This window comes from Toxorhynchites rutilus, chromosome 2 (genome assembly GCF_029784135.1).
Source record: "Toxorhynchites rutilus septentrionalis strain SRP chromosome 2, ASM2978413v1, whole genome shotgun sequence".
NCBI lineage: Eukaryota > Metazoa > Arthropoda > Insecta > Diptera > Culicidae > Toxorhynchites > Toxorhynchites rutilus.
Genome location: NC_073745.1, coordinates 30,926,052 through 30,953,309, shown reverse-complemented (window position 1 = coordinate 30,953,309; position 27,258 = coordinate 30,926,052). Strand labels below are relative to the sequence as shown.

Genomic DNA, 27,258 nt, shown 5'->3' with positions numbered 1-27,258 from the left:
CAATACACACAATGTCTTCGCTACGTTGCCAGTTGACGAAATGGAAGCGGATACAGCTAACGGGGGCACGCCGTTTATTTCTCAAGGGAATCCCCGGCGCAAAAATGTGACCACTCCCAAAGTTCAAGGACAAGTCCCTCCGGTGATACCCCCTGTTAGCTTGCCCAAAAAATCGAGTGCAGCGGATAAGCAAAATCAGGTCCCTCCTGGCCTCCGTGGTAATAGTTCATCTTCGAACGACCCAGCACTCGAGGGGACATCAAAAACCCCAACTGTCCCTGTTTTTCCGTCAATCCCAATCGGGATTTATAAAGTTGTCTGACCTTGTGGATCAAATCTTCACGTGTTTTAATGTTTCCGACTCCATCAGAACCATTGTCACCGCAATGCTTCCAGTATTAAAGACAATTTTGCAGCAATTGATACAAACATGGCCCCTCCTTGCAATGATTATCTCTCTTGATGTCTAATTTAAATAGAGAGGTCGGAGATATCACTGTTTTACTGTGGAATTGTCGTAGTCTTATGCCTAAATTGGATACATTAAAATTTCTAATTCATAAACTCAATTGTGATGTTTTTGCTCGATCCGAAACCTGGCTCTCTTCTAAAAATGATCTCTCTTTCCACGATTTTAATATAATACGCTTGGACCGCGATGACATATACGGAGGGGTACAATTGGGGATCAATAAGTGTCACTCATTTTTTAGAATTGACCTTCCACCTATTGGAGGGATCGAAGCTGTTGCTTGTCATGCAAACATCAGAGGCAAAGACCTCTGTATAGTCAGCTTGTATTGGCCTCCGAGAGCTGCGGTTAGCCGCAAGCAACTTGTTGACATGTGCTCACTCCTTCCTGAGCCACGATTAATCTTAGGAGACTTCAACTCTCACCGAACTGCCTGGGGGGAACCGTACGACGATAATCGTTCATCGTTGATATATGACCTTTGTAACAGCTTCAATATGACCGTTTTGAACACTGGGGAAACAACACGTGTACCTAAACCTCCTGCTAACCCAAGTGCTCTTGACCTCTCGCTTTGCTCGAATTCACTATCGTTAGATTGCAAGTGGAATGTAATCCAGGATCCCAACGGTAGTGACCACTTGCCAATCAAAATTTCTATCACCGATGGGTTGAATTCTTCTGAATCAATAAACATGGCATACGACCTCACAAGACACATTGACTGGAAAAAATATGCGGACGCGATTGCTCTAGCCATCAATTCCAGAGATGGTTTGCCTCCATTGGAGGAGTATAACTTCATTTCTCGTTTGATCTATGACAGCGCGGTTCACGCTCAAACGAAACCCATCCCAGGTTCCACTATTCGTCGAAGGCCTCCCAATCCATGGTGGGATGGCCAGTGTTCCAAGCTTTATGGAGATAAATCGAATGCAACGTGAAACTTGATCAAAGGGAAAAAACGTGCTTATTGGCGAAATTTCGTGGGAGGTTTATCACGAGAAACGTCAATGAAAAAATTATGGAAAGTGGCTCGAAACATGAGAAATCGCTCTTCATCCAATGAAAGCGAGGAATATTCACATCGATGGATTTTTAATTTTGCACGAAAGGTTTGTCCCGATTCCGCTCCAGTGCAAAGAATTATTCGAGATATACCACAAGATAGGTGCGATCTTGATTCCGAGTTTTCGATGGTAGAATTCTCTCTTGCTCTCCTTTCATGTAACAATTCTGCTCCGGGATCGGATAGAATTAAGTTCAACTTGCTGAAAAATCTCCCTGATGTGGCGAAACATCGCTTGTTGAACTTATTCAATCGGTTTCTGGAGCATAATATTGTTCCAGATGATTGGAGACAAGTACGAGTTATAGCTATTCAAAAGCCCGGAAAACCCGCGTCCGACTTCAATTCGTACCGCCCAATAGCAATGCTGTCTGGTATACGGAAATTGTTGGAGAAAATGATCTTGTTTCGCCTTGATCGATGGGTTGAAACGAATGGCCTACTCTCAGATACTCAATATGGCTTCCGCAGGGGCAAGGGGACGAATGATTGTCTTGCGTTGCTTTCTTCAGAAATTCAAATGGCTTACGCCGGAATAAAAACAAATGGCTTCAGTATTCTTGGACATAAAGGGGGCCTTTGATTCTGTTTCAATAGAGGTTTTGTCAGACAAATTACACTCTCGGGGTCTGTCGCCTCTATTGAATAATATGTTATATAACTTGCTTTGTGAGAAACATTTGAACTTTTCTCACGGAGATTCGGCAGTAAGTCGGGTCTCTTACATGGGCCTCCCCCAGGGCTCATGTTTAAGCCCCCTTTTGTACAACTTCTACGTAAGCGACATTGACAATTGCCTTACACAAAATTGCAGCCTAAGACAACTTGCAGATGATGGAGTGGTGTCTGTCGTAGGATCAAACGAATCCGACCTGCAAGAATCCTTACAAGATACTTTGAACAATTTTTCAACCTGGGCCATTGGGCTAGGGATCGAATTCTCCACGGAGAAAACAGAGATGGTGGTTTTTTCTAGGAAGCATAAACCAGCAAAACCAAAGCTTCAACTTTTGGGTAAACCGATCACTCATGCTATGTCATTCAAGTATCTTGGGGTCTGGTTCGACTCTAAATGTACTTGGGGGCCCATATTAGGTATCTGAGTAAAAAATGTCAACAAAGAATAAACTTTCTCCGTACAATTACCGGCACCTGGTGGGGAGCCCATCCCGAAGATCTTATAATGTTGTATCGAACAACTATTCTCTCAGTGATGGAGTATGGCAGTTTCTGTTTTCAATCAGCTGCCAAAACACACCTCATTAAACTCGAGCGAATTCAGTATCTTTGTCTCCGTATCGCGTTGGGATGTATGCCCTCAACGCATACCATGAGTCTCGAGGTTTTGGCAGGCCTACTCCCACTAAAAGATCGCTTCAATTTATTATCTCTTCGGTTCCTCATCCGGTGTAAGGTTATGAACCCATTGGTGATCGGAAATTTTGAGCTAAATTTTCATTCTGGATTCATGAGCTCATATCATGAATTCGTCTCCATGCAGGTTAATCCTTCTTCGTATATTCCCAACCGTGTTTGTTTTCCTGACTACATCAATTCCTCTGTGCATTTTGATCTGTCCATGAAGCAGGATATCCATGGAACATCAGATTATCTCCGATCGAGGATCGTTCCAACGATCTTCGATGCAAAGTATGGGGATATCAATTGTGATAATATGTACTTTACTGATGGGTCCTCTATGAATGACTCCACAGGATTTGGAGTGTTCAACGAATTTTTTAGCACCTCACACAGTCTTCAGAATCCTTGCTCTGTGTATATTGCTGAATTGGCAGCAATTCATTGGGCGCTGGACAGCGTCGCCTCACGACCTGTTGAACACTATTACATTGTAACGGATAGTCTTAGCTCTGTCGAAGCTATCCGTTCAGTGAGGCCGGAAAAGCACTCGCCGTACTTCCTTGAGAGAATACGAGAAATTTTGAGTGCTTTATCCAGACGCTGTTATGTCATTACCTTTGTCTGGGTCCCTTCACATTGCTCAATTCTGGGTAATGAGAGGGCTGACTCATTAGCAAAGGTAGGTGCAATTGAAGGCGATATTTATCAGCGTCAAATCGCCTTCAATGAATTTTATTCTTTAGTCCGCAAAAATATCATAGTTAACTGGCAACGCAAATGGAACGAAGATGAATTGGGCCGGTGGCTCCACTCGATTATCCCTAAGGTTAGCCTCAAACCATGGTTCAAAAGTCTGGACTTGAGTCGGGACTTTATTCGCACCTTCTCCCGACTCATGTCCAATCACTGTTCGTTAGATGCGCTACTCTTTCGTATTAATCTTGCCGACAACAATCTTTGTGTTTGTGGCCAAGGTTACCACGACATCGAGCACGTTGTTTGGTCGTGCGAGCTGTACCTTGTCGCCAGATCGAATTTAGTAGTCACCCTTCGGGCCCGAGGAAGGCAGCCCATGATGCCGGTGAGAGACGTGTTGGCTCGGTTAGACCTTGATTACATGTCCCAAATATATGTATTCCTTAAAGCTATCGATCTTCGTGTGTGATTGTCCTTATACCCTAAGTTTTCCCTTTTCCTTTTCCTTTGTGAGAGATCGGATCCCTACTTAAGAATAAGATGAAATGTAAATACATATTAGATATAAGATAGGTTTAAGAATTGAGTGTGATGAGTGTGATTGAGAGTGTGAGTGTGATCATTGTCAACATATCCTCATATCCCCTCCTTTTCCTGAAGAAAATATGTCACCCTTCTAAACTCGAGTTGACCGCGAGTAATCGGTTTCCTATATTATTAACATTAGAATTAAGGAAAAATGTATATATACTAGTAACAATACAGTAAGGAGTTCGGCTCCTTTAAACCTATGTAACTGAGCCTGTAAAAATAAACGATTTAAATAAAAAATAAAATAGCAAATATGGACCAAGTGTAAGTGAAGATGTTAAAAATCATGTTTCGGAATTTTATAATGACGACGATATCAGTCGATCATTACCTGGAGAAAGAGACTATGTTTCTGTAGCCAAAGATGGGAAGCGTCAACACAGCCAAAAAAGGTTATTAATAACATAATTACGGGAAACTTTCAACAGATTTAAGGAACTTAATCCAAATTGCAAAATTGGATTTAGCTCTTTTGCATCAATGCGTCCGAAGCATTGCAAATTGCTGAGTAGTTCAGGAAATCATAACGTTTGTGTTTGTACATTCCATGAAAATGTAAATCTTATGCTTCATAGTCTCAAAAAATATTCCTTTAACATTGAATGCAAAGAATATATGGAAAAAATACTATGTAACATATCAAATAGATCAAAATACTGTTACCTTCGTGAATGTAAAAAATGCCAAACAATGGCAATTTAATTGAAATCACTTATGCACAATGGATTTCTACTGATCGATGCGACATAGAAACTCTTGTAAAACCGGTGGAAGAATTTGTATCGTATTTTTGCGAAAAAATAGAAAAATTACTTACTCATGATTACATTGAAACACAACAGTCCACATTTCTTTACAATATAAAAGCCGATTTGCAAGAAAATGAGGTTGTTGTGATTTGCGGTTTTTCCGAAAATTATTCATTTGTGCTTCAAGATGAAGTTCAAAGTCATCACTGGAACAATGATCAAGCAACAATCCATCCATTCGTTGTTTATTATAGAGAATTTAAGCTTTGTAGTTATATCTGAAGTTTTAAGTCATGACACAATAGCTGTACAAGTATTTATTTCTAAATTGGTAACATTTTTGAAACAACAAATGGAGGTTTTAATCGCTTAAATCGAAATACGACATTGACGCTGAATGGCATTTTTTTGCAACATCACACGGCAAAGGACCTTTTAATGCAATTGCTGGTACATTAAAACGAATGGCAACAAGAGCTAGTTTGGCTAGGCAGCATGAACATCCGATTACGAGTGCAAATACGTTATTTGACTGGGCTAGCAAGCGAAAAGAAGACTATCTTACAAAATTGTCATTTCCATATATGTCACAAGAAGTAGCATGTATGATAACACCAAACAAATTCCAGGTACCCAAAAGTATCATTCTTTTGTACCTGTATCCGAGAATGAAGTAGCAGCAAAGTTGTACTCTAACGACAATGCAGCAAGTTATCATAATGTGTATAGAAATATAAGAAAATAATGAAACAATTAAATTATATACAACAAAATTGTTAGTTGGTATAAATAAATGTTGATAAAAAATAAATGCTAAAAATTCTAGTATTATTATTAGTATCTTTTAAACTCCGATAAATATAGAAATTATTTGACCAAATTGTAGAGAATTATATTTTTTCCTTTTATAAATGTTGTGTTCTGTTGGCTGTTTTAACATGTATAACATGTTAAAAGTTTGTATTAAGATAAAAAAAACCATTTTGTGATATCGCTACGTTTTATATCAACCCACATGTCTTCAAATGTTTTTCAACGTAACTCCTAAACATATATTTTTACCATAATGATGTACTGGGGAAAGTTGTTGGAAATTATAAGCAAATTCATAAAATTTCATGAACATGACGGTATAACACGACAAACATATTAAAAGGGAATATTTACTATAAATTAGAAGAGGTTTTGTTCAAGGCACGACCGCATTGTTGACGTAGAACTACAATTAAATCTTATACTCTAAAACTAACTAAAAAAACAATTTCTTTCTTTTCACTGCACCACTGTGCGTTTATTCACTTCTATCTTAATACTAATACTGAACTTACAATTCATTTGCCCTGATATTTATAACAGATTTTAGTAAGACGCGATATTCGTGTCTAATCCTGATCGTGGGATTGTTTATTCTTTCGCGATGACCGTGAGATTGTTTATCATTTCACTAATTGATTCTTGGCATTATTTATCCGTCGGCTAGCTAAGCGGTTTTCTGTTTATATTAAGAAATGGAGTGATGATGTTGAGTGGCTCGTTGTTTATGTTGCTGGATTATCCTGGCTTAGATGTTGTTGTTAACTCTACGCTGTAGTTTAATTCAAGTCGGTTGTTTATAATTGCGGATATTATTTTATAATGCTAATTTTGAAATAACCATTCTACCAGTTTGGTCGCCCTGAATGTTTTTTGTTGTAGAATCATTTGACGATAATTTTTTGATGATTCATTCTTGTACTCGCAGAACAATATACGCTCGAGATAAGCCAGTTGTCATCCTTAGTGGAGAAAGTTTTGCTACTGGTAAGCAAAACCAAATCACATACAAATTTCCAGAACGACATTTACTTCCTTGGTGACAAAATAAACGAAATAAATTCTATCTGTTAATCTCAACAACCTCGAAAAGAGTAGCACTACTTCATTATAACCAACATTAGCGCAAATGCAATCCTAGTTGAAAGCAGTTTTGCGACTGGCACGCGAACCCAAATAAATTAATAACTTATTATAACTTACTTAATAACTTGGTATTCCCCAAATATTTTTTGATGCACAACCTTAACACCTGCTTCACCATAGCGTCAGATCAATGCATTGATGCAATGTCAAAGGCACCAACGAAGCCTTTATGATGACAGAGAACAAACAATGTTAACTGCTTGGAAAAAGGCTGAATATTTGACTCAGCAGAAATTCATTACTAATATCCTAGCACAAATATTTCCCACCCGCTAATAATTTGCAACACCAAACAATCGTCAATCATAGCATAAAAAATAGGCGATTGTTGCATCGTTACAGAGCACACGGGAGCAGATACAAATGGAGTTTCAGCGTAGCGAAAATGCACTATTTTTACGTACGGGTTATGAAGCACGAACGTACGCACACAAATATCCATATATCGATGGCTTGAAGCAACTTATCTCCATTTTGTGCTCTTCTCAACAGAAGCCCTTTCTGTCGATATTGCCAGTCAGCCGTCCTGCTCGCCCAGCAACGATGTTGTTCAGTCGATTTCCTCACGAAGAATGATAGTTTGCCTCAGCGAGACCAACTGTTTATACTCTAGGTAAATATTCCCCTTCGTTCTTCTTCTTTTCCTTTGTTCGTGGAGACTTTACATCTAACGGTTTCCCCTTCGTTGCTCCTCGATAAGTTGCTCGTTATTGACAGCTCTGTTCGGGAGAGCACACGAATGGACAGAACAAATGTATGAGGAAATTGGAATGCTTCCAATTTTCATCAATTTATAGCATATACAGACAATGGGATTATAATGTATAGCATATCAAACAAATCTTAGGGAATTTACGATTCGTTTGGTATGTAAATCGCCAAAATCCGTTCGCAGCAAAAATAGTTATTAACATTAACTTTATTTCATAAAAACGTGACCTGTTTTCTGATTTGGCACCCTTAATGAAAGACGTAGATCTACGTCAAAAAGACAATAAATTAGAAATATGTTTCAAAATATCTCGAGAATGGCTGCATTTAGAAGGAGATTTATAATGAGCTTTTTTGTTTTAATTCACATCAGGAATCATAATTTGTGGCTAAAAATGATTGTTAACATACAAAAATTCGATGTTTCGAAAATTCATAAAAATTCGATGTTCCACAAAGTTCGTCAAAAATAGTTTTACCATCTTGAGCCCATTTTTTAAATTTTCTACATGACTTCTATTTTATATGAAAAAAATAAAAAAAAATTAAAAAATATGTATTTAGGATATTGCAAATTAAAGTTTTTTTTTGTAAATAAAAAAAGAGTACTAATTTTTTTTCTCAGTGTATATTTTTTTCATGTTTAGACATCAATACTCTATAACTCTTTTCATAATCTTTCATAATCTCACAAGTTATGCGTATTCTACATATAATCTCACAAAGTTATACATCACTGCTTTCACAAGTAAAAAATGAGTGGGTTATATCTATGATATAGTCGCAAGGTTGACGTGGGACTACCTTAGCTTAGCAATCATTTGTTTGTATTATTAAATTTTTAATTGAATGAAACAATTTCCGAATTCAATTGAATTCTATATAGTAGTAAAAAGATATAATGCCATGTAAGGTCGATTCATGCATTGTGATAGATTATGTTTTTCGTTACAAGTAAATTTAATGACAGTCATTTTACGTTTGGTATGATGCCTAAGGCAAAATATGTGAACGAAAGAATAATCAAACGTCATCTAACCAGACATCTTGGTTTGGAGTCTGTGTTAGGCAAACACATTTCAGTCGGTACAAAAATACCCCCGACTTGCATGTATTTGCAATGCCGATTTTCCCAGACACCTTAGTATCAGGTGAACACATTTCAGTCGGAACAAAAATACCCCCAACCTGCATTAATTTGCAATGCAAATTTCCTCAAATACCATGGTTCAGAAGTCTGTGTTGGGGAAACACATTTCAGCCGAAACAAAAATGCCGCCGACTTACATCTATTTGCAATGCCAATTTCCCTACGCTCCATGGATTAGAAGTCTGTGTTAGGGAAACACATTTCAGTCGGAACAAAAATGCCCCCGACTTACATGTAATTGCAATGCAGATTTCCCCAATGCTGCTTGGTTTTGAAGTCTGTGTTAGGGAACACATTTCGGTGAGAACAAAAGTCTATTTGCAATGCCGATTTCCCCAAGGCTGCTTAGTTTTGAAGGCTGTGCAGGGGAATCCGCAAATCGGGCCAATCAAAACCAGACAGTTAGGGCGTTTGGATAACGCTTAACATTTTACAGTTATTCAATTGTTTATCTGATGAAAAACAACATTTTCTTAATTGCGATAGAAGCGTAGAAATATTCCCTATCAATTGATGCAAACATCTTTCCGATCCAGTAAGAAATGTTCGAGTTATAAGCATTCGAAATCTTGCATTTTTTCCTGCATGTTCTGTGTTTAGGTTTGCATTTTACCACCCCCCCCCATATACTCCGGTTAGACGTAGTCCCACGTCAAAATAATTCCGACCGCAAAGGATTAATACGGCTGTGTTGTCACCATTACGTCTGCAATGTATCATGATTTTTTTCAAGTGGCGCCACCCCGCGTGTGCCGCTGTCCCGACTGAATTCCAGCCTCGATTTTTCTCGCATTAATTTACTGCTAATTGAAATCAACGTTCAAATGGAGAGGTCGCCCTCATCGGACATTTTTCTTCAGTGGTTTAGCCCGTGTGTCGATCGGTTCTCAGGAGCTCCCATGAAGACCTAACGAGGAAGATATGTGACCCCTTTCCGAAAAGTACACACGTTCCGATATGCAGATTTGATCCAATTTCATCAATTGAGTTCAATTGAATTTGATTTGCTGCTGCTGATGCCGCCTCATCGGCTGGAGATCAATGGCCGGGCCGCCTTTGGCGTGGACAATTATTATTTGTCTGCTGAGAAATGCTGATGATGCAGCGATGATGGATCCAAAAATGAATGTTCTTGAAGTCCTCGCCGCTAATCACAATAAATGTTGGGTTGGGGATTATGTCTTGCGATCATGCAGATCTTCCCTCCAACAAAAGATCCACCCCATGGAGGGAAACAAATCGCCTAAAGCCAAATGACAAAAGAATAGAAGACAGCTTTGGCTTTCGGTTCCGCGTTGCCTTATTTTCCTGTATTTTTTTTTTGCCATCATTCGTTCTTATTTTCCACTTCCAACCAAAGAAGGAAAGAAATGTGGGACAAACATCTGCCATCTTCGTCTTCGTCGTCGCCGCGCTTAGCCGAATTAAATGGGTCACGTAGCAGCCGCAGTCAATATCAATCATTCGATATTATTGTGTTTTGTGGAGAGTTTTTCTCCCCCTGTCTTGTCCTTCTTCTGGCTTAGAGGTTTTGGGTTCTCCCTCTAAGAAAGGCACGTGACCGAATCCACGTTGGCCCGCATTATGTTGCATGGTGGACACGTTTCCGCTGTTTGCGTTGTTTTTCTTTTCTGTTTGCGTTTGAGTGTGACTTCTTTGATATTATGAAATGTTTCTAGATTTAATTTTTCACAATGATTAAATGGTTCTAATTGGGTTTTCTTTTTTTTCAGATGTGTGCTGTCGAATGAAACTTTGTGGCCGAAGGCTAGTGCTGTTCTCTTGAAATGCAGCTGTTAAGTTCCTGGCAGAAAAATCAAATTGAAAAAACATCGTCATAATTGCAGAAAAAAGGTAAGTGGAACATAAAATTCCCCTCCATGATAAAAATTGCAGCGTGAATGTTTCCTTCATTACCATAGATTTATTCTAGTTTTGATAGAAAAATAGCAAGTGGGATTGCAAATCAAAAAAAAAAATTACGCTACGCTATCGCTACGTCCGAGTAGGAATGTGCCCCGATTCCTTACGTCGAATGTCCCATGTGTCTATCACCGCATGCATCTTTTGTCAATCTTTCAATGATTAAAATCTAATTAGGGAGATTTCCATCATTTTCCAGTTTCGGCAACGACCGAAAAGAGGGTCCTCTTAGTTCTTCGGTTTCCATTTCACACACACACGAACGAACGCAAACACACAAATTCGGTTGCTCCTTCAGAGTTATTGTTAGTCGATTACACTTTTGCCGCACCTAACCCGCCGCCTCTCCGACGTGGAAAAGACAAGAACCGCTTCGCAAAGAGGAGGGAAAGGAGGAGAGGAATCCTGCATCTGTTCCTGTTCCTGCTCACGAAGGAAACTCCCTTGGTAAACTTGACTAACGTCGGAGCAAAAACGGAGAAAAAAAAAAACAACAACACGTCGAATGTCGGAAGCATGGGACGACGGCCCTTCCTAATCTTACGGATATCCGATGCTTCCTTCTTTTGTGTCTGTAATTAATTTTATTACTGTTCAACTTGAGGGGGTCATCCATACTCGAGCTTGGCGAGGGTTCGTTTGTATGCGGCCCTCGTTACGCCCTGTCGCCCTGTCTGTTTCGAAAGTCGTCGCCCCGGTGGAACTTGGATTGTATAGGGTAGAGGATGTTGACACATGTACTCCGGAATCCCTGGTGTTCGGTTCTCAATAAGTATTTCATTGGTATATTAATTTCAACTGAATTTCAACCATACGTATTCAAATCAATCAAATATTTTTGTTATACATATACGAAAATTTGTTTCCATTTTTTATCTATGATATTTTATTCTGATTTTGATTCTATTCTGCAATTGCCTTGATAAATCGTTTTAATCATCGTTGATTGAAAGAATCATTTGACTTAAAACTTCAGCATCTAGCATATATAATAAAGTATTTTACGTTGTGTCCCTGAACTCGAAGAACCTATTGGGACATAATCCGTTGCATATTGTTACCGATCAATTCAAAATTCTTCGGTCACAAAAGGTTGTTTGTGTAAATATTTTCTGTCTAGTGTGTAAGTCAATTTTTGTTTTGCCTCGACTGGTATAAATGTTGTTAAATGTACATACCTTGATTTAATTTATGTAAACATACTAACCCAACATCGCCCCGACGAGGTTGCGTGTCGGGCGAAAAGAGACATCTGTCAGGATTGACAGATGTCCTTCCGGTGGAAATGGGAGGGAGAAGGAGGAGGAAAGGAGCTGGATGATAGGAAAGGAGGTGACTTGGAAGGAGATGTTGGATTGAGTCGGTCACTTAGTCCGGAGTCAGGAAACGACACGCAAGTGAAGAATTTTGGTATCGTTGGAACAGAAATTTGAGGAGAAGAGAGTTGAAAGACAGTGAGTTGAGAAGATAGAAAAGAGTCGTGAAAGAAAAAAAGTGAGTGGTAGAGTGAAGTGACAGAGGTAGAGAGAGAAGACCTCTTGCGGAATAGGACCCTCAATCGCGCTACACCATCCTCGGGTGTCCAGCCGAGAAACTCCGGTCACCTACCACCACGTTTCCAAGCGACGCTCTTTTGCTATACGGTCCAGAGCATCACGGACAGAACGCCTCCCCCCTCCCATCCGCACCGGTGAACCGCAGCGCGACGACGACGACCACGAAGGACAACGAAGGGCCCCAACGAAAACGGTACCGATACTAACCCTTTAAACCGAAAAAATATAGAACATCAAAAACTAACTTCTCTGCTCTATTCTATTAATTAATCAATGCCAGTCCATTTTGTATAGGCAGCTTCGGGTGTCCGCATTTCGCAAATCCGCTTTGCTGGTGGTCCAACCGAGGTCGAAACAGTCCTCCCGAGGGCCAAAGCCGACCCTGAGAGAAATATAAAACACGAGGTGAGCTAAGCTGGGCAGTACGGCTAAAGCCGTAGTTAACAATATTATTTGTTATTTTTTTATCCAAAATGTCTAAAGACCCACAAATTTCTTCGAGTGTCCGAAAACTGTGTGTGACTGCCACCGTGCCACCGGTAAAGATACCATAAAATTTCTGATATCGTTAGTAAAGATACAATGGCTAGAATAGTCTACAAAGAGTGGTTTTTTCAAACAAGTCCATCAAATACAACTTCTCTATTCGCAGGATAAAAAATTAATCAAAATCGAGGTTTATCAGTTTCAAAAATTTTAAAACAAACAGAAAGCGAGTTTTTCATACACACCCAACAGTGCAAAAATTGACTTCATCAACAGGGTTTCAAGGATCGTGTGGCACTTAAGGGGTATTCTAGTGTAGAGACGCAAATTCTGGACTTTATTTCGAGCTCCGTAAAAATAAAACAAAGAATATTTTTACTATCTATTCTATCATTACTCGTTCATATATCTTTCAACAATAAAACAAAAATTGACAGAAAAAAATTATTCATAACTAAAACAGTTACAAACTGCTGAAGTGACGGGGTTAAAAAAAAAGTTGTGTAATAGCGTACACGATTCCAGCCCTTCTGGTTATCTGAAACAAAAAACATCGAACAGATTGTGAATCAGTAAAGATGCTGCTATCGCATGCACCTCGAACACGTCAAAAACATCTTTTTAGACAAAATGACGGCCAAAATGCTGTTTCTTTCGTTTCCCGATTTTTTTAAAAAATAGTAAAATTTTGAAAATATCATTTTTTAATGGTTCATGCGATAGAGAGATGTATGCAGATTGTATTCAAATAAATTCGAAATGAATCGATTCATTAGAGCTTGAGATATCGTGTACGTCACTTTGAAAAAACTAGTTGCGAGAAAAACGCGTTTGAAGTTCATTGTTATGGCCGTGTCAGGTTAGATACCGCATCACTAAAAATGGCTCCAACTCGGTAGATAATAGGATTTCCGAAAAGTCCTCTCTGGGGTATATTCTTGAATGTCTAAACTACAGAAATATGAAGAAAAAAAAATTGTTTTTTTTGACGTAGGACTACGTCTAACCGGAAGATATGGGGGGTGAAATGAAAATCTAGGCACTGAACAAGTAGGAAAAAATGCAAGATTTGGAACGCTTATAACTCGAGCATTTCTCAATAGATCGCAAAGGTTTTTGCATCAATTGATAGGAAATATATCTACGCATCCATCATAACGAATAACATTTCATTTTTTCTTGAGATAAATAATCGAATAATTGTGAAATATCAAGCATTGTCCAAATGCACTTTGTGTCCAATTTTGATTGGTCCATTTTGTGCTTCTCAAATCGTACCGACCAAAACGGGCAACCAGAGCAGCAGCGAAATACAATGAAGCACGATTGGGAAGGAAAAGAAAAAAAATGAACGAAACATTGGTCGCCGTCTCACACATGCGTAATTCTCGAGCCAGCCAGTCATCCTAAAAATCCTAAAAAAAAGAAAAAGACGGCATCGAGGGCGTTCGAAATGGTTTTTTTCAAAACCACGAGTACTAAGTTTTCTAAATTGGAACCATTCCATAAAACACGGCGCTTTTCAGGGTCATTAAACCTTCCAAAAAAGAGTTTACGAAATACAGTTCAATGCTTTCCAATACAATATCCCAAATAATAATAAAACACAAATTGATTTTTTATAATTTGTTTGCCAGGATGATGAGTATGAGAATTTGGCAAATCGGGGACATTTTTGTTCCGACTGAAATGTGCTTGTCTAACACAGACTTCAAAACCAAGATGTCATCATACCAAACGTAAATAGACTGTTATTAAATTTACTTGTAACGAAGAACATAATATATCCAAATGCATGAGTTGACCTCACATGGCATTATACAATTTTTTTACTCACAAAGAAAATATATTGAAAACAATTGAATTCGGAAATTGTTTTATTCAATCAAAAATTAAATCAATACAAACAAATAATTACTAAGCTAAGGAAGTCCCACTTCAACCTTGCGGTTGTATCATAGATATAACCCACTCATTTTTTTTTTATATTTCAAATATGGCTTATTTCAAGAAGAAATATAACCATTCAACATTAAGGATAAGTTTAAGTGGCTATTACATGTACAATGGGGTAAGAATCGTGATTTTCTTTTTGAGATTTTGCCTGAATTTTCACCAGGAATGGTTTATATCGATATTGCAGCGAAATTAACAAAGATAGAAGTTGGGCGTCAAAGAACAAATTGTAGGGTGGTTTGAGAGCTTTAATTTTTATTAATTTAATTTAAGGAGAAAATTAATAATAATAGAAATTATTAACTTTGAGGTTTTTCACTTCCAAAATGTTATTAAAATCCTTTAATTTAGTTGTTTTACTACTATATCCTGTACTGAATTTTCTCATCTTACAAATGAAAGCATAATAATAATTTTCTGTAGCGTACTTTTTAATGTAGAGCCAGTTTGAGGCAACATAGTACGAAACAAAAAAAAAGGCTCTATAACTCTGTCATTGTTTAAATTTGAACATATGCGTAGGAGGATTTTTTCATCAAATATGATCGTCCATCACCTCCTGAGAGAATCTGGATAAATTTTTTTTTTCATGTGAGAAAGGTGTTTTCTGACTTTAAGGGGATGAATCAAAAATCAAATTCTTCTTTTATTCTCAAAAACGACTCGATTATATACAGGATTCGATTATATACAGTGAAAAGAAAACAAAAACTGTGTATAATCAAGTTCGCGCTGTACTCATCCAGCCACACACTAACAAGAAAAAGTTTCGGCAATCTTTCAAAATATACGTTCATTCATGCATCAAGAATTGATTCAGATGCAATTTCAAATAAATTATTACCGAGCCAACAGTAGTTCTACGTCTACCTTGCGGTTATATCACAGATATAACCCACTTCTTGTATTTAAACTTCTAGACTAGAATACTGCCTAAAGAAATCATGGCTATCAGAGAAAAACAGTGGAAACATTGTATTTCGGCTTGGCATGTATGTTTACATTTTGACGTAGGATTACGTCTTTCGGGAACATATTGGAGTACAAATTGAAAATCGAAAATCGAGAACATCGTGAAAATTGTCCAATTTCAAACGCACATTGCTCAGACATTTCTTGATGGATTGATGAAATTTTTGCGTCAATAGATTTCGGCACTCCATAACAATTTTTTGTTTTGAAGAAAATAATATATGTCATGAAACTAACTATCGAACAATTGAAAAATCACAGCCCCTATCCTAACGGAAATACCCACTTCTGATTGATCGAAATTGACGACACATGCGGCGGGTCCCTAACAGAGACATCAAAACTAAGCTGCCTGGGGGAAATCGACATTGAAAATACATGAAAATAGGGGGCAGTGATCTCGGATTTATGAAATAAATCGTTCATCAGCTAATCGAATACTTTTCAGCAGTTTGATATTCGATACGATTAATCGCCCCAAATAATCGATTAATCGATTAATCGTCACACTGAGAGGAATTTTTTTCTCATTTGCTAGAAAGCCATCTAGAATCAAAAAAGTGTTCATTCAGCCTGATAATCAATTATTATCTTTTACGCTAAACTCGTAAACGAAGCTCAATTCGCGTTGACGGCATTGACCTTCCCCGACGAGTTCAGGGGAGCGTCAAAGATAATAATTAAAGTTCAGAATGGAACTGCAGCGGCCGTACGTTTTTTTCTCTGGATCGATTAATCGACGAAAATTATTCGTTCGCATCGATTATTGGTTGCGCAGTATTCGTTCGATTAATAATCGATTTCTGTAGGAAGTATTCGATTAATCGATTAATCGAACGATTATCGGGAATCACTAGTAGAGGAAACTTTTGTTCCTACCACAATGTGTTCCTCAACAGAGACATTAAAACCAAATCAGTTTAACGATGTAATTCTTCAAACATATCTGAAATCAACAGATAGCCTAACCGAATCCTACGTCAACTATGCGGTCGTGTCTCGGACACAACCCCTTAGTGACTTTTTTTCATAAAATGTATCTATATATAGCTCGGTAGAAAATGATTAGCGCATTGGTAATATTTAACAAGAATTGGTTATATATACTAATTATTCTTCTCAGTGTGAAAACGAAGCAAATCTGTAGATCAAGACGGGTCTATGGTACTAGGTGAGGCCGTTTCGTCACTAAGTGGGTTAGGGGAGCGGTATATGAAAACAGTACGGAAGAAAGCAGAAGGGGAATTATTTCCTTGAAGCGTGAAAGAGACCGACTGATCAGGAGCGAGCTTCGGCACTAGCGTATTGTATTTTGTTTACAAACAAAACACAGTAGACTTCCAAGATGGCTGAAGAATGGTTTTATCAAGTTGGCCCACCTTAGGATATACTTCTACGCGCCTTGCTGTAGATCTGACATCGCTGACTGTCACTGGAAAACGGTTTCCTCTACATTCAGAAAAATAACGAGCGTATTCCATTCTTATACACTCTGTCCAACTTCTATAAGACCAGGTGATGATCTTGCTGGTTTGTGTCATCGTAAACAAACAACGCTTCAATTTATATTCTAGTGTATCTGTATTGGTAACTATTATACACTGCATGATTTTCATATGTGTGTGCAATAGGGTGCCAATGAAAATGGTCATCTCTAATTTCAAAAAGTTACTTCATAGAAAATTTTCACCACCCACCCTATGCCAAATATTAGCTCAATCGGACTTAAGGAAGAGTGGCGCAAAGCGGTCAAAGTTTGAGTTTTTTTGAAAATCGAAAAATTACCCAAGGAGGGAGTAAAGGAAATCGGGGTTTTCGAAAAAAAAATTTTGATGCCAAATGTCTTAAAATTGTGAAACGTGAAATGAAACGTCGAGATCTAGTGTCATCTCGAAAAAAATTTTTTTATCAAAAATCAACACTCTGGGTTTTTTTTGGAGTACTAGACGAAACATATGACCCATTCCAGCGTGACGTGACAACGTTTTGACTCACTAAAAGAAAATGATTTCCAAATAGTAAACGATATCAAAGTAAAATTGAGACAACTTCCTACAAGAATCTTCAGTCGGAGAATATTTTGCAGTTCAATTCGCCTGTTGCCAGCCCAATACTTTTGTGACGTGACAACACTTGTCTTTTTGCGGTTTCCGACTTTTGAACGATAATGTTGTATTTTCAGTTCCGTTTCAAAACATACAAATAAACTTTGTTCTATGATTTGTCAACAAAAGATTAAAGAAGAATTTTACCGTATTGTAGCAAGTAATATACTATTTATTATGTTTTTATTATTCTAAATACTTCTTACTTTCCTCTGAGATCCCCCCTTCCTCTTCCAAAGGTCCATCCTATAGGGGAATGAGGTCTTAACGCGACCGGTGATCCTGAACCTACCCCTCTTTGTATCTCAGGAACGGTACTTCAGTATTTTCAGTACTTTAAAATTCTCAGCAGTGTCAAATGAAAGGTGTCATAACCACGACCATTTGATAACATAGTGACTTTTCTCTGGCTCTCTGCATTCTAGCGTTTTAGCGCCATTTTGCGTTTTAATTGCTTTGAAAACAGAGAAGAAATATTTTTGACCTGTATGCAAAATGAGTTCAATGTTCTTTTAGATTGTGAAACATTGTGAAACAAGCTAATTGTAATTGCTTATGGTAGTTTCATCAAAATAAACTGTATAAATTGAATCTACCTGTTACCTGTAACACACGGTATGCCGTTATTTGGGAAAATTCGGGGTGATCCTAAACCGACCTCCAATTTTTACATCGTGATTGTTTAACACGTTCACTCTGGCGCTTGACATCAGAGGCTAGCACAATTCTGTTTCATCGAGTGGCGCTCACTACAGGTGGAACGCATTTGATCTTACCATCAAAAGATTTTTGATTTCTTTGTATGCATCTGTGTACATGTGCGCGTACCTGTGCAGGGGCGTTTGTTCACGTGACTTTGACTGACGTGCTTGGACGTTGACTTTGATCGATAGCCGTTGACGTTTGCGTGTGCATTTGGATGTGTACTTTGTTTGTCTAACTCCACACACGTCGCTTTAAGGTTAAGTTCTTAACACTCAAATATTATCTCTCTCTCTCGCTCGAATCCTATCTGCTCACTATCAATTTTTTCCCTTTTTTTCATTCCTCTTCGCGTACCCATGCCACTGCTACTATTCACGGTCGAATTGTGGAAGCTCATGACATTTCCGGTCTTTTAGATCCGTTTTTAACGAACCGGAAGAATTATTTCTTTATTTCGTCAAACTATAGTAGACAACAAATTACATACATTACATTACAATTACAATATACTTAATGAATAATTTATAGCTATATTTATGAAAATCAACTATAAGAGGTATCATGTCTTTAGTATTAATAATAAATTACGAACTGCAACGCAGCAAACATGTATGCCAAAACTGTAATTCACGAATACAATGATCTTTCAGTCAATGACTTTTTCAATAATTTCTTCGTCATTGTCACATCAATTACATTACTGTACTTATTGTACGTTCTCATCATTCTATTAAGTGGACCATTCATAGCATATAAAGTTCGAAATGAAGTTGGTTTGAACAAATTCCGTGCTCGCAAGGCTCGTGTTGGTGCATAAAAATTTAGATTTTCAAGTAAGTTTTCAGAGCTAATCCTGTGTGAAACTAAGTCAATTAAACATGAAATTGTGGCATTTTCTCTGCGTTTCTCATGTGTTTCAATATTTATTAACATACAACGAGCTTCATATGGGGGAAGGGGAGATGTTGTCCAGCCTAGCTTTCTCAGGACAAATAATAAAAATTGTTTTTGTACTGATTCTATTCGATTGGAGTACAGTTCTTGATAGGGTGCCCATACAACACTGCAATATTCTAAAATAGATCTTACAAAACTTATATACAATGTTTTTATTGTGTATGGATCACTGAAATTGTAACTAAATCTTTTTATGAAACCGAGCATATCATTGTATTGTAATGTTCGCCAAAAGTGAGTTTCGAATTAAGAATTATACCTAAATCTCTAATTTTGACGCATCTCACTACAGTTTCAAATCCTAGAGAACATATGAAGTCATAAGTTTCATGTTTTCGAGTATACGATATAATATTACATTTTTTCACATTAATATCTAAAAGACTTTTCACGCACCGATCGAAGAAAACATCTACTTCTTGTTGGAAAATCACAAGGTCACTACATTTGGTTACTTCCATGTACAATTTCATATCATCAGCATATATTAGAATGTTGAGGTTAGTTAACACTAGTGACACATCATTTACGAATAGGATGAAAAGTAAAGGGCCTAAGTGAGAACCTTGTGGAACTCCGGATGTGACATTCACTGGATTAGAGATTTTTCCTCTAAAGCGAACAAACTGTGTTCTATTGGTGAGGTAAGATTCTACCCACTTCAATAAAGTTCCAGTTACTCCCATACGTTGGAGCTTGAAAATAAGCATTGGAATATCTACTCTGTCGAAAGCCTTGCTGAAGTCTGTATAAAGAGTCTCGACAACGTTGCCTCTATCCATTACCGCAAGAGAATAGGATACAAATTCTAACAGATTTGTGGCAGTGGATCTTCCTTTATAAAAACCATGTTGATTCGGTGAAATATAATGTTTTAACTGATTGAACATTTTAGTACTGACAATAGATTCAAATAGTTTGGGAATACAAGATAATAAGGCGATGCCACGATAGTTATTTATATCAGAACGGTTACCCGATTTGGATATGGGTAGTAGGAATGATTTTTTCCAGACAGAAGGAAATATTGCCAATTTTAGCGATAAATTGAAAAGCAAGGACAAAGGATGAACGAAAGCCGATGCCAACTTTTTCAACAACATTGGAGGGATACCATCCGGCCCGGGACCTTTAGATGAATCTAGACCCTCCAGCGCGATAAGAAGTTCATTAGCGGTAATATTATTAATTGAGACCGAGTTTGCACACTCGGGTAAAAACGAAAAATAATCGTAATCTCGAACCACGTTATTGGTTGTGTAGTTACCTTGAGCTTGAGCTTGAGCTTGGGTAGACTGTACAATTCGTAGTTGCTCTCCGTGATTGACCTGAACCAACCAAATTGCACAAAGAACGCACAGAATGACGCTTGGGACTAGCAAATCATTCTCGTTGTGCAATTTTCGGTGATTCGAGCTTTAAATGGTCAATAACGACGCCGGCCACGTCCTTACAGTCACCAGGGGAAGGGAAGGAATGTTAGTATGATATTCGCCGCCCGAAGGCCAGAAGGGTCGCCTCTATAGCGTGGTTCCCTAGCGAATATCATGGAAAGGATAGTTGTTAATGGGGAGGGGCAAAAATCAGGATTCACTGAGGTAAGTGATGTGATTATGTATAGGCGAACTATCGACCACTCGACGAAACAGAATTCTAAATATCTTAAAGGATACACGCGGCAGAAATTATCTTTGGTATCCTACAAAGGAAAACCTGTTAATTTGATTGGACTGGCTTTATACTTTGTTATTTTATCGTACGTACGTATCTAAATCTAATCGGACGGTGAAGAGTTATCTTTACGAAACCTGAAAAGGTAACCGAGTAAATTCCTGTGGAACCAACAAGACGGGTGATATATTTCGTTATTCATCCCGCGTACTCTGATCGAACTCTAATAATGATGGCAGGGAGTTATGTTTTGGAAACCTGAGAAGCTAATCGAGAGAACTACATGGATAAAGACCCTCTAATCTGAGTTTATAAACTCAATCTAGTGTCTGAAATTGAAAAACCAGGAACCAAAAACTAATATAAATGTATAAAGCCTTCCAACTAGCTAACTTACTTAAAATGAAAACTAAAATTAGAGTATTCTGACAATATTAAATTCTGAAATTAATAACCTCTAACATAATCAAACCCTGATCCTGATCACGAACGCCATCCCACGGCGAAAACGAAACGAAGTGAATTTAATCTTGCATACAATACTTAAAAAATTTTAAAATGAAATAATTCTACCGAAAACAGTATTCATATATGTGTATGTACGCTCAGGAAACTGCCTCTCACTACATACACAGCGTCGTTACACAACATAGGAGAAATAAACTCTTCTAAATAATTAGCACATCGAACGCGGAACATAGCTTTCATCCTCATATGCAACATGGGTTTGAGTTCTAACTTCACAGCGCTTGAAAAAATTATAATCTATACATTCACGAAATTTCTTCGACTATAAAAAACGATGTACTTATCTTTGGGGTATTCAAAATTTTTATACAGGGCATGATGCCTCTGATGGTGATACTACCGCTGCTGAATTCAAAGTCCAATGCGACGACACCTCTCGCAACGTCTCAGCTGACAACCCCACGTTATTGGTTGTGTAGTTACCTTGGGAAAAACGGGCGAATTGATTACTAATATCACTATCATTTGATCCAACGTATTCTCCAAATTTCATACTTGATGGAAAATTATTAGATTTCATCTTATCGCTGGCAAAATTAAAAAAATTTCTTAGGGTCGGATTTAATATTATTTTCTATCCTTGTAATATACCTTTCATATTCTAGTGATATTTTCGCATCAAGGTTTTTACAAATATCTTTGTATATGATTAAATTATCCAAAGTTTCGCTGGCTTTGTATCTTTTATGAGCTTTTTGTTTTTTGTTTTTAAGATTTTTAATATCACGAGTGAACCATATTGGTGTTTTTGAATTTGTATTAAGTTTTTTCTTTCTTGTTGGAACATGTTCGCTTATGATTCTATACAGATTATCATCAAAAATTTCAACAGCTTTGTGTATGTTCCTTTCATCTTTAAGTAGAAATGACCAATTTATATCATTAAGCTTACAATTAATTTGCTCGTAGTCTGCCTTTTTGAAATCAAAATTTATCTCAAAATCGCAATCGGCGGGCGTGTACTTGTGCTATCGATAAATAAAGAGTATTCTATAGCGGTGTGGAATTTTTCATTTAAGCTTTCGAAACATGGAACTCTTCTGTGCAATTAGTAAACAACAAGTCTAGGAAACAATTTAGTTCATTTGAAATAGGATTGATTTGACAAAGACCTAGTTGGCTTGTTTTATCGAAAATAAGTTGCAATGTCTCATTTTCGCCTACAATCGGGAGTAAGATTGATTCGTTCTCCTCGTCTACAATGAAATCAATTGTATTTTGATTGAAGTCCCCGTAAATATGGATTTTAATATTAGGGTCGAGTTCATCAATAAATGACTCTGCAATATTTAAAAAATTCTCATAAGAATGTTTTTTGGCAAAATTAGGAGGGAAATAGACAGATACAAAGACATGTGTTTGGCCATTAATACATACTTTAACCCATACATCATCAAATTTTTTATGCTGTTCACTAGGAATACGAACTGCGTTTACAAGGCATCTACAGCAATGAGTACACCACCCCCCGATTTTTTATCACACAATGACAAATCCCGATCACACCAAAACACGTTAAATTGCTACCAAATAATTCTTCACTTTTCACTGTGTCGTTCCAACTGGTTTCAGTGGCCAGTATTACATTGTACCGGCAAGCATTAACCGTTTTATATATTTGTTTCATTTTCGCCGCACTACGCATTCTATTGAAATTTTGACAATAAATAATTATTTCAAGTAAACCAGTATGAACTAAATCTTCATCCGAAGAATGCGTCAGTGGTGGTGAAAACTCGAGCAACCGTTATTGGTCGTACAGCAGCATGGCATGCACCTGTGAGACGATGAATGTAGCTGCGTTGTGTGTGGAGGTTGATGGTCCACAGGATATGGGTTAAGCACCTCTCCTCCACAGCACATTAATGTTCAACAGCCCGAAACAGTAAAAAGTCAGGTTTTGTTTCGTCACAAAAGTATTTGACAGACAATATAAAATATTCTCCAACTGATGATTCTTGTAGTAAATGTTCTCAATTTCACTAAAATATCGTTTAATTTTATGTGTTTTGTGTTACCACGTCACGCTGGAATGGATCGAATACTTAGCGTGACGTGACAACGACTTCATGAGACAGTTGATACTCCTCTATTTGTGGACCGATCTTAACCAAGTCTTGTGGGTTTTTGACTCTTATTGTTTGCTCAGAGAAACCCAAGTATGAGAAGGTTTGAACTTAGGTTCAGCTGATAAATTAAAAAAAAAGCTCTATTTTTGTTAAATAGAGCTTTATTTATAAATTACAACATGAAACCTAGATCTACCCACGGCTCTTCGAACAAGTATTTAATTGTCCATTCAATGGTATATAAAGGGTGTGTCACATCAAATTGCATCACGGAAAAAACGCTGTAGAAATTTAATTGTTAGAAATTATATCTTCAGTTCTCGCTTATAATCAGATAAGAGTGTATAGATCACGTTGGCCATGCTTCACTGTAAATTTTTCGTAAATTTGGAAAAATGTCGTCGAACGAAAAAGAGCGTCGTAAATTAATCCTGTGCACTCATTTCGAGAATCCGGAGTTGTCACATCCGGACATCGGTAAGATGCTGGGAATCGTCCAATCCACGGTCAGCAGAGTACTAAAACGATACTTCGAGAACCTAACCATCGACCGGAAGGTGAAGAACGGCAAAAATGGATGCTCCGTCAGTGAAAAAGATCACAAGCGACTAGTTAAGCAGTTTAGACGTGATCCGAGAAGTTCGGTCCGGGATGTCGCCAATAAGCTGAATTTGTCAAGTTCATTCGTCCAGCGGACCAAGCAGCGGGAGGGCCTGCGCACATGCAAGGTTCAGAAGGCTCCTAACCGCGACGAAAGGCAAAACATGGTGGGGAAGACGCGAGCCCGGAAGCTGTACACCGAAATGCTGACGATGCCGCATTGCCTGGTAATGGACGACGAAACCTACGTCAAAGCGGACTTTCGTCAGCTGCCGGGCCTGTTGTTCTTCTCCGCAGAGGACAAATTCAGCGTTCCGGAGGAGATTCGCAAGCAGAAACTATCCAAGTACATGGTGTGGCAAGCGATCTGCTCTTGCGGAAAGCGGAGCACCCCCTTCGTGATGACCGGCACGGTAACCGGGCAGGTTTACCTTAAGGAGTGCCTACAGAAGCGCTTACTACCACTATTGAAGCAGCACGAGGGCCCGACCATCTTCTGGCCGGATCTCGCTTGGTGTCACTATTCAAAGGACGTGTTGGAGTGGTACGAAGCCAACGGGGTCACCTTCGTGCCAAAGGAAATGAACCCGCCCAACGCGCCGGAGCTTCGCCCAATAGAGAAATATTGGGCGATTATGAAGCAGGCCCTCCGGAAGAACCCAAAAGTTGTCAAATCGGAGGCGGACTTCAAGAGAAAATGGATTTCTGTTCAAAAAAAACTACAACCTGACGTTGTACAGAACCTTATGGACGGGGTAAAGAGGAAGGTGCGAGCATACGGGCTTGGGCTCGAAGTATGAATAAAAAGAAAATGCCAAAAGTTGTTTAACAGTTTTTATTTTACTGTCTAAAATTTTCAAAAGGATCGGTCTACTGGGCGAATTTCTACAGCGTTTTTTCCGTGATGCAATTTGATGTGACACACCCTTTAGATATTGAATTTTGCTTAAGCAAGTGCAGAGATATCTCAAGAAACATAAAAATAGTGAAAACCTAAAATATTTTAAATGTAATTATGTAGTTTTTTAAACTGGCCTCTCTCAAAGGTTGGCGTATAAAAATCAAATTCGTTTCGAGAAATGTATGATATAACTAGTGCTTATTCAAATTACGTGTTCATTTTTTTCTTGAAACTAAATTTTGAATTTGGTTCATTGGTGCATAACCTCATGGAATGGGTCATATGGTTTTGAGTGCCAATAAAAATAATTATCTCGACTTTTCACTCGGAACTTGTTGCGAAATTATTGATTTGCATTTGGTTTGTATTTTAATTTGCTAGTATTTTTTAAGGAGTACTGCTACAAGAGTTATGAAAGAATATGCACTCACACCACGTGTTACATGTCGAAAAATGGAAAAAATTTCTGACTGTTTTTTTTTTTGGTTTTAATTCGACCCAGTTACTAACAAATCGATCTACTGTTTGATAAAATTTCGAAATAAACCAAATAAACGTGCATCTCAAAGCTAGTAGATGAATTGGCTTTTTTGGCTTATTAACCCCGCCCTACCGGAGCGACAAGTCCCCTAGGTTCCCTCTAAAAACGGGGTTTTCAGATATTTTTTTTCATGGCAGAGCACTTTTTATAGCAAAATTATTTGACGAAGCACCTGCATTTTTTTTCCTCAAAAGACCAAATCCTATTTGCATTGAAATTACACAACTGGGCAAACCTCTATCACGGTTGCACGTTGCAGTTACACGACATCTGACCCGGAAGAAACAAGATAAATCGCTATACTGCCCATGTTTGTATAGGAGACGTAAACGACAAAATGAACAAAATTAACTTTTTCGCTGTTTCACATTCTACACAATGTAATACGTTTGCTCAACATGCAAACAATTTTTTTTTGTTTGAAAACGTTTGAGCAATTTTGAAAAAACCTTTCCGAAAAATCATTGATTGTCCGCATAACAGACGTAGTTCCATACAGCTTTCACACACCGTTCGAAAATCAACAATTGTCAGTATTATGTGCTATAAGCTAAATCTACATTCGAATCACATTCTTTGTAGAGTCCAAACATGTCTGTCACGGTAGTGTCTTATTACTTAGTGTTTCTTAATCGATGAATATGAGAAACCATTGAAACGCTGCTCATATAATTACTATTTTCTGTACACGATGAACAAAGAGAAGTAATTGTGTTTTGATGTAGGACCACGTCTTTCATTTCTATACCTGGGTGTAAAATCAAAGTTTCGAAAATGAAAGCGTTACGCCGGAGACCGAGATTTTGAGCGTTAATAGCTCCTAAACAACTGAACGAAATGGTATGATAAACACATTTGGAAGATAAAATGTCTACGCGTTATATACTTGTTACTTTTCCATCCAAAAACTTGTTTCAATAGCCTTAAAGTTGCTTTCAAAACAGGCTATTGAAATCACCAATCGGTATAAAAGCGAGCGCCGCTCGGGAATCCGCACAGCTTATTTCAAACAATACCATTAAAATGGTGAACAACTGCCAAATTAAAAATAAGGAACTTTTTCTCAACAGTATGATTTTAAATCCAAAAGCTGAACCAAAGATGTAAAGCCCAGACTGTGTCTGTGTATATTATCGTGCAAATGAACATTTCGCAGCAATTTCCGAGTGAAAAATCGAGATAATTATTTTTATTGGCACTTAAAACCATATGTATGGGGAATAATTCAATGTTGGATCCGAGGAGTTATAATGCTAAGAACCAATATTATTTTAATTTTACTACTGATCTGATTGTTTAATTATCTACTTGAAGATTCAAATGCAGACATTTAAAACAACATTAAAAAACTATGGATGGGTTATACATATGATATAACCGCAAGGTTGAAGAAGGACTGCCGTTGGCTTAGTAATCATTTGTGTTTTTTTCAATTAGCAATAATCGCACTTTGAATGTTCCTCATTGGGTACGATATTGTCGCTGCGCAGAGCTATTGATTAAATGATTGATTAAACTAGTGAATGAAT

The 27,258-nt window shown here is 37.8% G+C and overlaps 1 protein-coding gene and 1 pseudogene across 3 annotated transcripts in view; one reads left to right on the top strand and one right to left on the bottom strand.

Moving 5' to 3' along the window:
- The window catches only part of LOC129764998 (insulin-like receptor), a 551,253-nt gene that overhangs the window by 82,584 nt on the left and 441,411 nt on the right, over positions 1 to 27,258 (top strand). For all 3 annotated transcript variants that reach the window (XM_055764732.1, XM_055764729.1, XM_055764737.1), the window contains exon 2: positions 10,493 to 10,613. The gene's annotated coding sequence lies outside the window, so the exon portion shown is untranslated. The remainder of the gene's footprint in view (positions 1 to 10,492; positions 10,614 to 27,258) is intronic.
- LOC129772403 (U4 spliceosomal RNA) lies at positions 27,039 to 27,223 on the bottom strand (annotated as a pseudogene).